Raw genomic sequence first — 12,559 nt, 5'->3', positions numbered from 1 at the left:
TATGTCTTCTAGAGAAGACTGAGGGAGATATGGTGTCCCCCCTAACACTGGGGACATGACAAGGGGCTTAAACTGTAGTGAGGGAGACTTAGGTTAGATATTGAGGACAAACTTCCTAACTGTCAGGATAGTTAGTTTTGTTCCAGTATTTACCTAGGGAGATTGTGTGATCTGTCATTGGAGGCTTCTTAAGAACCAATTAAGCTAAAACCTGTCATGGGTGGTCTAGATAGTACTTGAGTGCAGGGGACTGGACTGGGATGACCTATTGAGGTCCTTTCCAACCCTGCATTTCTGTGACTTCAGGGCTTGCCAATACTTCTAGCAAGCCCTCTGCTCAGCTTGAGAATATCTCACATCAGATTCTGGCTGAAGCAGTGTTCAGCTCCAAGGACCTGATAAAAGGGTGTGTGTGTGTGTTGCAATGGGACTAAAACACAATAACCATTTCACAATGCAAACACAGCAGCAATGGGGGGGGTGGCCTCTCACTGTAGAGGACATGAGATTGCTTCTCTTTGTGGTTCACTCAGTGTCCTTTCCCTCTGTTCCCAGTACAGTATGTGCAGCTTGCAGCAGCTAGTACAGTTAAATTGTATTAAGTGGCAGCCACTGACTCATCTTGACTGGCTGGTAATGGGTGTTCAGGGAGGAACATAGTAGGGGCACACTCAAACTCGGCAGGTTCCTATAGTCTTGGTGGGACTACTGTTTGGAGAGTCCAATCCTAGGGACACCTGCCCACCAAACCAGCTTGTTTCTCTTCCTCCTGCTCCAGAGTCCTTTCAGAGTGTTTTCATCTGCAAGCCCAAAATGGCCTAAGAGAAGAGGAACTGTCCAAATTCCCTACATAATCTCCTACAAATATGGTAGGTGGTGTCTAGTGCTCAAGCGCCCTTTCCTGGAGTGCTGGTTCCAGGTTTGGGGTGACCAGCACTAGCTAGAGACCAACAGGAGAATCCCTGGGGAGCAGAAAGGTGCCTATAACCAGTAACAGTTGGCCTTTGGCACTACAATCCTGAAAGCCCAGAACAAAGTAACCCCCTTGCCTATCTGGCTGGGGTTTCTCTCCCATCCAGCTGTAGGAACACAGACTTGCTGCTGCCTTGTCCTCTATGGAAGGAGTTTCACTAGGGACTAATCACTAACTTATCAGACTTCCTACACTAGTTTGGAGCTGGCTTGTCACCAGTTCCGGAGAGCTTCTGTCCCTCCTGGAACCCTGAGTGTTCCACTAGCCACAAAGCTGGATGCTGGAAATGGCCACCTGGTATTGAGCCACTTGTCTGTTTATATGGCATTACATTGCCCTTGTCACCTGATTACAGTAGCTCCAGCTACTAGAGGGAAATCTGATAGGGTTAGAGCTCCATGGCTCAGATGGGCTGTAGTGATGCAGGTGAGTCATCTAGGTGACATTACACTGAAGCACCTCTGTTCTCCCCAGACAAGCCTAGTGTGAAGATCATCAAGGAAGCATTTGCAGACTTCGCAAGGTTCACATGCATCAAGTTTGTTCCATACTCGTACCAGAGAGATTTCATCTCTATCATGCCGATGTCTGGGTTAGTATTGAGCCTGAGCAGTTAAGTTAACTGCCTCCAAGGTAGTGCAGTAAAACCTCACTTGCTTCCTGCTCATGCATCCAGGCTTTACCTTGTGGTTGTCCCATGCTGCCTAAGCAAACTCTTCTTTGGCTGGTATCAATCAACCCCTCATCTGAAGTTTGATTCCCCTCCAGTAAAATTCCTGAAGCAAGCCCCAGCTTCTTAGGAGAAGCTGGGGAGCAGCACAGAACTCTCTGCTGGAGAGAGAGCTAGCAGAGACTCACTGGTGCTGTCTTACAACCCCCTGCTAGCCAGCAGCAAGAACATCATCTGGGCCCTTTAGCACCAAAACATGGGTTCCTCCTACTTGAGCTGTAGGAGAAGTTGTAGCCTCTTAGCCTCTGGACAAGACACTGGAGGGGGCCATGATGCTCCTAGCCAGTGTAACATCCCACTTCTCTCAGGCGAGAGCAGCCCATCCAACATGCTGGAAGTATTCAAATTCAGCAGGGACTGAACTGGGGAGCTTGGCACTGAAAGCACAACTGAAGTGCCTGAGCAGCACCACCACCCCTCTGTAGGTGGATCTTCCAGTGCCAAGGTGATCCCTGCAGTCCTAGGAACTCAAGTCTAATCTCTTCTCCCCGGCACAGGAGCCCTCAGCTGTCTTTCTGCTCATGTAACCCCTCCCCCTCCTAGCTCCCAAGCTCTTGGGCAAAGAGCTTGCCAGCCATGTGACCGAGCAAGAGGTACCATGGATGGGGTGGAGGTGACTCTGTTCCCTGAGCTGGGTCAGCAGAACTCTTCCTGAGCTGAATGGCAAAGCTGTCAGATGGGGCAACTTCTCCAATGCCAGGACAGTCTCTAGCTTGACACTGCCCCTTCTGGCTTGTATAGATGCTACTAGCGCTCAAACAGGACCTGTCTGAAGTTCAGATCCTGCCCTTGGTGGGATTTACACTGGTATAACCAAATCAGGGCAGTTCCTGATGAGTGGAAGCTGCATGGATGGACTAAGTTCTGCAGCCTCCAGCTTTCCTGCCTTAGTCATGTTGCAGGGGCTGCTCTGCTTGGCAGTGTACCCCCCCTTCCCTGAACATCTGTCTCTGGTTCACACTAGGTGCTTCTCCAGCGTTGGACGCACTGGTGGGATGCAGGTAGTCTCCCTAGCACCTGCTTGCCTCAGAAGGGGGAAAGGGGTGACTCTGCACGAACTCATGCATGTGGTGGGTTTCTGGCATGAGCACTCCAGGGCTGACCGGGACAAGTACATTAGCATCTCCTGGAACGAAATCTTGACTGGTAAGTCCTCCCCTCTGCTGTCCATTCCAGATGAGCTCTCCTGAAAGCAACCAGTGGCTTGGAGAAAGATATTGCAGAAGTTGGAAGTAGCTTGTTTCCACTCTGTACCTCCATAGCTGATCAAATGTATTCCTTTGGGGAAAACGGAGGGAGTCTCCTTCTATCCCCACTGCTAACACAGCCCACGTGCCCACTGCTGGACACCTGGGATCTCCAGTGTAGGATGGTGGTATTGCATGTAGAAAGAAACTCCAGTTTCCTTTGGGTGGGAGTACATGTGCAGAACAGATTCCAAAACCTGGAAACACATCAATAGGAGATGTTGGACTTTAGAGCCTTTCATTAAGAACCAAAGCCACTTAGAATAAGCATTGCCCCAGTCTAACAGACCAGGAGGGACTATCTAGATACCAAGCAATCAAAGTAAAAAAAAAAGTCATGCCAATTTAACTCTATCCCACTGGTCTCTTGTGCCATGAGGGACCAGAAGAGCTGCAATTGTACAAGGCAAAACTGATGCCCTTCCAAGTGCTGCTGCTGTGCAGAGGGTACTGCAAGTCCCAGTCCATTTTCCATGAGGCTAGGAGACTAGGCTGTTGGAGTAGATCTGTTACACTTCTCTTGCCTTACAGGTTTTGAAATTAACTTCATGAAATCCTGGAACAGCAACATGTTGGTGAACTATGACTATTCCTCAGTCATGCACTATGGCAGGTAAGCCACATGCACACACAGCTCCTGAGGCTGCCAGCTTGTTCTCCAGAACTTCTGTTCTCAGTTAGCTTTTAAGGATGCAAGTAGAAACCACTCTTAAATGTGGAAGGAGTGTAAACCAATGTGGTGGTGCCTGCCTGAGTCTGCAGAGAGCCCAAAATAGTTGAGGGGCAAACTGCCCCATTCATCCAAGGTGTTGACTCAGATTCCCAATGACTATAACAGTGCTAACTATTTCACTGCTATCAAAGCATATAAAAATCATGTTCTCTCAGCTGCAATGGCATGTCACATTAGTGTCATGAATGGGTGGTGCTTGGGAGGGAGCCGCCTCTCTATCAGAGCCAGGAATAGTGTCTCCTTCAGGAACAGAAGGAGAATAAGGAAGCTTCTAACAGCCTCTCCAGTTACCTTGCCTGGTATTCTGAAGCTACCTTTTCACCACTACACTCAATGTAGGACACGCTGCTTGGAAGATCGCTGACAAATTATTCCTCATGTCTTAATTCTAGGTATGCCTTTAGTATGACTGGCTTGCCCACCATCATACCACTCTCCAATCCTTATGTTGCTCTTGGCCAGAGGTGGAATCTGAGCAGTTCGGACATTGCCAGAGTCAACAAACTCTACAAATGTTCTCCAACTCTGACGGAATCAGGTAGGGAGGAGCTGGGTGCCTTCTGTGCCTAAAGGGCTCCCCTGGTGGAGGGCCATGGTGCATTGTGGGGGCAGTAATGCTTCTAAGCACTTTGGCACAAACCTTTTGTAAGTATCTGGGGAGTGGGTTCTCCCCTGTGGGAACAGCTAGGTTTGGGGAGGTGGTAGGGCCTGAAGGGGAAGGGGTGGTGCAGGATCAGGGCCCACATCAGAATGGGGTGTATGGATGCACTCTGGATTACAGTGGGTAATTATCTGCAGAACAGATGCTTCATTAGCCCATCCTATAGAAGTAGTAACATGCACTTGGCATTAGTGCACTGCAGCCATCCTTGGCATGTTGCATAGCATGACAGTTGAGACAATGTAGGTGCACAAATGGATCTCTGCTAAACAACTTCTTTCCAGAAAGCCCAACTGAAAGTACTACCCAAGAGAATATAATGGACTTCCTCTCTAATGAGTTGGAACCTTGCCCAACAGAAGGGGAAATCAAAGTATCCACCCCCTCTCCCACTGCAGGAGCTGCCTCTCCAGGAACCAAACCCCCTGAAACAGTCCAATCTGCAAAGAGGCCCTCTAGCCAAACGACCAGTGCACCCACAGCAGGGACGGAGGAGCTCCTGGGCAGAACTGCAATGGATGGTGAAGGCCTAAATGTCTCACTGGCTGAACACCCCATAATGGAGTCAGAGATATTTGAACCTACAAGGCTGTCTACCCATGGCATAACTTATCTGGAGGCTACTGGGAAGCCCCCTCCACCTCACATGGAAATGGGGACTGTAGGTGCTCAGGGGAAACCTCTGGTTCCTACAGGGGAAACTTCAGTCCTGGGAACTGCTTCCATTAAAGAGCCTGACTTTACTACAGTAATGGCCCCTCCTGCTTGGCTCTCAGAAGTGACAAGTCACCATGGGAAGACAGCAGAGGGAATAGGTACTACTAAAATTCCTACAGATGCGCTTTCAGGACTTGAATTCCCAGAACTGGTATCTCCTGCAAGAGTAGCTCCTGTGGAGACAGGGGGCACTAGGCCAAGTGATGTGGGAATAGTAGAGACTACAAGCATTCAAGGAACAGAGCTGGCCTATCACTCTACCTATCTGGTACAGAAGGGGCCCTCTCCAGCAACTGAAGTTGGAGTGGTGATCTTGTCTTCAGACCAAACACAGTCTCTAGAGAGTCAAACTGAGTTGGCCACAGCAGAGATCACCAGCCCCTCAGAAGAGAGTTTAGGGACCTATACAGCACCCCCTGAGCAAGTACATGCCACAGAAACCCCACATCCAACCAGCACTGAGAAATGGACCACGAACCTAGCCAGACTGAGTGCCAAATCCATAACCACCATGGCACCCACCAGGACCAGGTCTGCCCCAACTTGGGAGACTCTCACTGTGCAGTATGCTACAGAGCAGACTTCTCTGCTACCCCCTGTACAGAACTGGACCAGCAGCCCAACTAAGCAGGGAAACCAGTCTGTCAGCAGCCAGGCATACAGCCTAGGGAGTCATGAGCAAAGCACCATTGCCGTTCCTACCAGTGGCATTACAGAGACTGAGCCCACAGAAGTGATGCAACCTACATCATTAACTACCTCCTTTGAGATGGTTCAGAACCACACAATTTACCCAGTGGACATAAGAGTGCATGGGGCCACAACTAGGCATAAAAAAGGTACAGCCTTGTCTCCATCAGGAATGGAAACCTCCTATAGAGCATCTCCAACAAAAGCTACCACCTCCATGGAGACCCAAACTGAGGTGGGATTTGTTGAAGCCACAAAAATCAAAGGCAGCCACCAACATGGCTCTCCTAGCCTAACAGAAGGGACTTACTTTCCAGTGACCGAAGTGAAAGATGCTGAGTATGCTACAGAAGCAGAGACCCTTCCAGCAGATTGGGGGTCCCAAGCCTCTGAACCAGCTGAGCTTGGTATGCAAGCAACTAAAACCAACCACAGAAATAGAGAGAGGGTGCACACTAATGCATTATTTGCTGTTGGAAGAATGTCACCCACAGTAATTGGACCCACATACACAACACCCTCTCTGGGGGCTTCTGAAAACCCAATAACAAACCCACTCAATGCAGGACCTGCGGAAGCCACAAGAAGTGAAGCTAGAAACCAAGCTACCTTGTCCACCAGAAGCTCACCTGAGATGTGGGTACAAGAAGCCAGTAACACTCCTTCAAACAGAAGACAAGAACTAACTTATACACCTGCTTCTGTGTTAACATCCTCCACAGCAACTGAACTTAAATTCATGGAACATCCTACAAGGGTAGCATCAGACCTGGAAATTCCAGTGGCTCAAGCCAGCAGACCAAGTGAGATGGTAATTACAGGAGTCTCTCCTGCTTGGACTGAAGCTAAAGACCAATTTAGCTCTTCTGCAACAAGGGAGGCAATGCTGTTTCCAATTAGCAGTGATACAGAAAAGGGGTATTCTCCCCAGATTATCCAGTCTCCAGAATCTGCCAGCCTACCTGAAGTGGAGATAAAGGAACACAGAGTCAGTTCCAGAATAGGAGCTGGACTAGTCACATTTATCCCTCCACAGTCAAGGTCAAGGACTGCACTGGTGTCATCTATAGAAATGCCTGAGCTGACAGTTCCTGAGAAACTGACCCCTGTCCATACTGAACCCACAACTAACCAAGCCCAAACTGGTATAAAAAATACCAGTCTCACCTTAGTGGGTGAGATGCCTTCCTTACAGACCAAGCCCACCAAAGCAGCATTCCCTACAGAGGGACCCTCACAGCTGCAGGCTTCACCACAGACATTCAGCTCAATTGAACTAAGACTCAAAAGCTCAAGTAAGCAACAAATGCATGCAGGTGTGACTTATGGGGAAAGCCTGACACCCCTGGAAGGGAGCCCTACAGCTTCCATTGCTGCATGTGAGCTGTGCCGTTCTACAAAAGCTCTTTCCGTTCAAGCTTCTGAGACACCTACACAGAGATCAGAGGAAGCTAAAGGAAAAACCTTCCCTCTCCCCCTGGAATCAACACTGCCTGCAGAAAATGAAACCTACATGAACCCTTATGCCATGGAGATGTCAGAGAGCCATGCAACTGAGCTACAAACTACAGAAGTGTCATTAGCTCAACCACCTCACTCTATCCATGTAGAAGGAACAAGCTTTCCCATGGCCAACCCATCAGAAGCTGTGAATGCTCCACTGCTGGGCACTTCTGAGACACCAACCACTCATTCCATTCTCACCTGGGAACCCACAGCCCAAGTAGGGTATAGAAAGCAAATGAGGACTCAGTTCCCAAACACAAGCCCATTGAATGCAGAGCATATGACTAAAATAGCCTCTTTGGAGGCCACAGCTGAGTCTGGGCTTGTGGAAACTACTGGCACTGGCATGGAAGCTAAAGAACATGGCTCTCCAGTAGAGAGAACCTCCCCTCCACCAAGTGAAACCCCAGAAGTAACATTCCTTCCAGAGACTTCAACAACCAACTCAGCTGAAATGGGTGTTCAGGAAGCAATAAGCACCCACAGAAAGAGAAGCAGATGGGTCAGTCACACCACTCACTCCATAGAGAGACTTTCACGGGCTGCAACTGAACCCACATATGTCATGGTCTCTGAGGAACCTGGCAACCCAACAATCAGCCCAGACTATCAGACTGCAGAAGTGATCAGCACAAACACTGGAAATGAGCTGAGATTGTCAGTATCCAGCAGCAGAACTGGTATAGGAGCCCAAGAATTCAAAGGTGAGCCCAGGAGGGAAGGAAGAAGACCCAGCCCTACACTCCCTTCTGTGGGAAGAATAGAGTCCCTAGAAGTGGTGCCATCTCTCAAGAGCAAAGTCCTGCTCCTTCAGGGAAGTAGGCTCAGGAAAGGCCTGTTCCCCTTGAAACAAACCCAGCCATTTCTGGGAATGAAATCTACTGAATCGGTGATGACCACAGAAGAATCTCCACTTCTCCCTGAGACCTGGCAGCTGCACCAGGCACAGACTGTCTCCAATGTTCCTGCTATGCTTTCCCCAAGAACAGAGCAGGCCACAGGGGCTCATCCTGCTAGGGAGGAGACCTCTCCGCCCCCTCCACAACTGACTCCTGCCTCCCCTGAGTCAAACAAGCTTATGAGCTACAGAGAAACACATGCCACACGCCTCCATGGAGAGGAGGCTGTGCCAAGTATCTCCGCTCTAGAGAGAGCTCCCTCAGCAAGAACTGCCAGTCGCATCCCCCACCCTCAAGAGCCCTGGGGGAGCAGGACAAGCCACCCAGTTGGAATGGGAGTACAGGAGGCTGAGAGCTATAGAAAGAAAAGTAGTGAGTACAGGCATGCTCTTGCTCCTGCCAAGGAGAGAGCACCCGCAGTAACTGAACTGTCTTGTACAATGGTGCTGGTTGCAAAAGCAATAGAGGATCAAGGGATGGAGATAGGAACGGAAGGTAGAGAGCAGCCTGCTGCCCCTACAACAGAGGGACTGGTACCTGTGGACACTAAAACAATAGAAGGCCTGTATACCTTTCCAGAGGCATTTGGGACTCAAACCACTAATGCAATTGAGGTGGTGGGTACAAAAGAAGCCCCAAATAGCCCCAGAAAAGGGGGCAGAGGAGGAATTTCTAGGCTGACTCCCACTGGAATGCCAGCAGCAGCAGTTGAGAAACACTTGGCACCTTCAAAAGTAACATCTGCCACAGGGCACCTTGAGACCCAAACCATCAGCCCCACTGAGTTGGCAAGGATGAAAATCCCATTCAGCCAAAGGAAAGCTTGTTTGACAACAAAAGAAATTAACTTGCCAGTGACTGAAGTGGCATATGGACAATTCCTGGAGGCTCTGACCAAAACCACTACCCAAGCTGTCCTGGGGCTGCAAGAAGTCCATAAGAGCCCTAAAAAGCAGAGTAGGGTGTCCATGCCTGTAGAGGGAACTAAAGCCACATATGTAATGGCCTCTCTAGAGACACCCAAGGCCCCAGTAACAAATCCAAGCACTGGGACTGCAAATACTACAAGCATTGGTGCTAGTCTCCACGATACCTCACATGTTCTCAGCATATCAACTGAGATGAATGTGCAAGAAGGCACAAGCAGCCATGGACTGAGAAAGGGAGGACACCCCTACACCATCACTCCTGCTGGCATGTGGCCTGTAACAAGGGAGTCAGAACATAGAGGGCATCCTACCAAGGAAACCCTTGTTCAGGAGACCCAATCCATCAGCCCACATTGGAGAGGGGCTACAGAAACCACTTCCACTCAGACCAGAACCCAAACCCTCTCTAACACTGAAGAGGGAACTCCCATTGCAGACACTGCTACTGAAGTTGTGCATCCCACCAGGGTAATGCTGCTTCCGGAGGCTCCTGAAAATAAGACTGTTGGTCTAAGAGAGGTGGAAAAGGAAGAAACTAGTAGTTACAGAGAGGAAGGTGGTCTGTCTACTACCCATCCTCTGCCTTCAGATACCCTAAGCACTGAAACTGAGCAAGTGCAGTCTACACAAGTAAATGAGCAGATGCTTCCTGAGAACTGGCCCACCAGGCGCCCTGAACAGGGGACAAGCAAACCAACAACTAACACAACCCAAAGAGGTGGAGAATATACCAGTGTAACCTCAATGGGTGGGGTGCCTTCCCTAGAAGCTGTGACACACTGGTTTGATCTTGCAGAGGGAATTTCATTGCAGCAGGCTTCACCCCACCAAACTTTCAGCCCAATTGAATTGCAAATCAAAACTATAAGCAGCCAAGAAACACGTGCAATGATCCTCCACAGGGAAGAATATGGCCAAACACCTATGCCCACAGAAGGGACACAACCTGCCAAAATGAAAGCTTTAGAACTACTAGGGCTTTTTACAAAGACTGTATCCCTACAGTCTCCTGAGACCCCAACACCAAGACTAGAGGAGGTCGGTGTTCTCCACATAAAGAGAGGCAGAGGAAAACCCTCTCCTCTCTCCATAGGAACAACACTGTCTGAAGAAAATGAGACTTACATGCTACCTTCTACCAAGATAGCACTTGGTATGGAAGCTTTGGCAGGTCAAACCACCAGCCAAACTGAGCTGGGAATTACAGAAGTTTCACTAGTGCAACTGCTTGGCTCTCCTACACCTGTGGAGAGAACTAGCTTTCCAGGGGCTGAGGCAACAGAAGCTGTGACTAAAGTTCCCAGCAATGGTACAGAGACTCAAACCATACTCCCAGGTGAGACCAGGGGACCAATTCCAACAGCAAGGACTCCACCTGCAGGAACTGAAGCCTCAAGACTGTCTTATTCCACCACAGTGAAGGTTGCTGAGACCCCTAGCAGTCCAAGTGAGATGAGGGGGTACACAGCTACACATGGCTATAGAAAGAAAAATGGAGAACAAGCCTATACCCAGTCTGCTATTAGAAGCATGTCTTCTGCAGGAAGTGACACCACTCCTACTAGTCCCTCCCTGTGGCCTCCCTACTACCAAACTGCACTGGCTTCCACAGAGCCTGTGAAGACTCAAATGGAGTCTGGAGCTCCATCTCCTGTTGGAGGAATTCCATCTAGAGAAGTGGAACCTACCTATATTGGCTCTCCTCTTGAGACCCAAACCCCAAGCCCAGTAGCAGGGGACAAAGGCAGGAAATACACCTCCATCAGCAGAGAGAGTGTAATACCAGTGGGTCACTGGGATGTGGGACATGCAATCTCTGCTCTAGAACAGGACTCAAGTCTATCTGAGAAACAGGCTATCAACACCACCAGACCGGTCAATGGTGAACAGTCAACCCCACGAGCACAGGTTCACCAAGAGAGCACTACCACCAGCTCTACAGTGGGAGTGATGCCAACCCCAGGCACTAAAGAAGCACATGGCATAAAAGTGACTCCGTTGAAACAGGCTTTTCGAAAGCACCCCAGTGACCTGTTTGCAGTGGACCCAGAGCTCCTACACCTTGTTGGCAAGAGGTCCTTGCCAGATATAGGGGAAAGCCCCACCCTGCCCCATGACAGCAATCCAGACCTCAAAGTGATTACTCTGACCCATGGGGACACACAAATGCAGAGTCCCCTGCTCTCAAACACTCTAGAAAAACTAAGGGCAAAGGTTCTAGAGGCATTCCAAAAGCAACACGTCCTGTTGCCAGAGTTTCACATGTTCTCTGTCACTGGATTATATCCAGCTGCAAAAGAGATCAAAAGTGTTCCTTGGCTTGAGACTGGTACCTCTGATTCTGCTCCTGACTCTAAGCATGGGCTCTTTAGACCTAAAGAGCTTCTCTTGGGCAGGAAAAAGGCAACTAGCTTGGCTCCATTCCTGCTTTCTGCCAAAGCAGTGCAGGCAACAGCACCCCCTGCCATGGACAAGCCTATTGCAGCTCCTCTTCCCAGGAGGCCATCTGGCTCTGGTAAACATGCCCATCACATCCTACCAGCTCCAAGGGCTACAGTGCAGCCTGGCTGGCAGGTCTGTGACTTTGAAAAGGACTTGTGTAGCTGGCAGCAGAGTGATACTGATGACTTTGACTGGATACTTGCTGGGGAGAGACCTACTAGATCAGCAATTGGTGGCAACCTCTCTGAAGAAACCCATTCTCCTCCCTCCAGGGGTAAGTTCTGCTATCTCTTGGCAGGTCTCTCAGCAGTGGGGTGGGAGTAACTGTGTGCCATGGGATCCAGGAGTGGCCTGGTTAACCAGCCCTTGTGGGGAGCAGGCCAGGTACCACATAAGACATGAAGCCTTATCAGCGGAGTCATGGAGTCCAATACCAGGGGAGTCTGCATTGGGACAAACTGGTGTCCACAGCCATGGCAGCCTCCCCTTCTGGTGACTGGCAGTCCTTTCACCAGGAGGAAAGGAGCTGAGCCAGACTGGGCATGCTGCCCTCTGACTAGCACTGCTTGGCTGACTAATCACAGGGAAAGCTCCTCCTATAGCAAGGGAAAGGCCCCTCTTGTATGAGGGCTGGAAGTGCCCAGCCTTGCACTTGGTTATAGGCCTGGGAGGACCAAAGTAGCTGGTACAACTCAGGCATATTCTCTGACCCCAGTCCTAGCAGTGACTTTGAGCATGGAAGCTGAGCAATGGGAAGAGAAGGGACTCCAACAAAACCCTAGAGTCAAGTAACCCAACTAGCCTCTGACTCCCATTTGAAGAACAGAAGTCTTAAGACCACACATTAGAAAGCAGGGTGTGGAGTCTCACTCCTGACACTTTCCCAGAGGGCCTCTGGCAAAACTAGGGTGACCAGATTGGGGGGGGGGGGGGGATGTGTGTGTCAGTGTCCATGTCCACCCAATGTTTCACACTTGCTATCTGGTCACCCTAGGCAAAGATCAGTGACAGACTTGGAATACCAACTCTACG

At 49.8% G+C, this 12,559-nt stretch overlaps 1 protein-coding gene and 1 long non-coding RNA gene across 6 annotated transcripts in view; both read left to right on the top strand.

Moving 5' to 3' along the window:
• Positions 1-12,559, top strand: part of LOC101951390 (Gfo/Idh/MocA-like oxidoreductase domain containing 1) — a 344,332-nt gene that overhangs the window by 293,590 nt on the left and 38,183 nt on the right. The gene's annotated exons all lie outside the window — the stretch shown is intronic.
• LOC135981636 (uncharacterized) lies at positions 839-11,291 on the top strand. Of its 2 annotated transcripts, none has more exons than XR_010598763.1 (6): positions 839-869; positions 1,448-1,565; positions 2,668-2,849; positions 3,482-3,563; positions 4,076-4,221; positions 4,629-11,291. It is a non-coding gene; the product is annotated as an uncharacterized LOC135981636 (long non-coding RNA). The 2 variants fall into 2 exon arrangements; XR_010598764.1 differs by having other exon boundaries at positions 840-869; positions 4,743-11,291.

Source organism: Chrysemys picta, chromosome 2 (assembly GCF_011386835.1).
Source record: "Chrysemys picta bellii isolate R12L10 chromosome 2, ASM1138683v2, whole genome shotgun sequence".
Taxonomy (NCBI): Eukaryota; Metazoa; Chordata; order Testudines; family Emydidae; genus Chrysemys; species Chrysemys picta.
The sequence above is the reverse complement of the archived record's forward strand: the minus strand, read 5'-3'. Positions and strand labels throughout refer to the sequence as shown.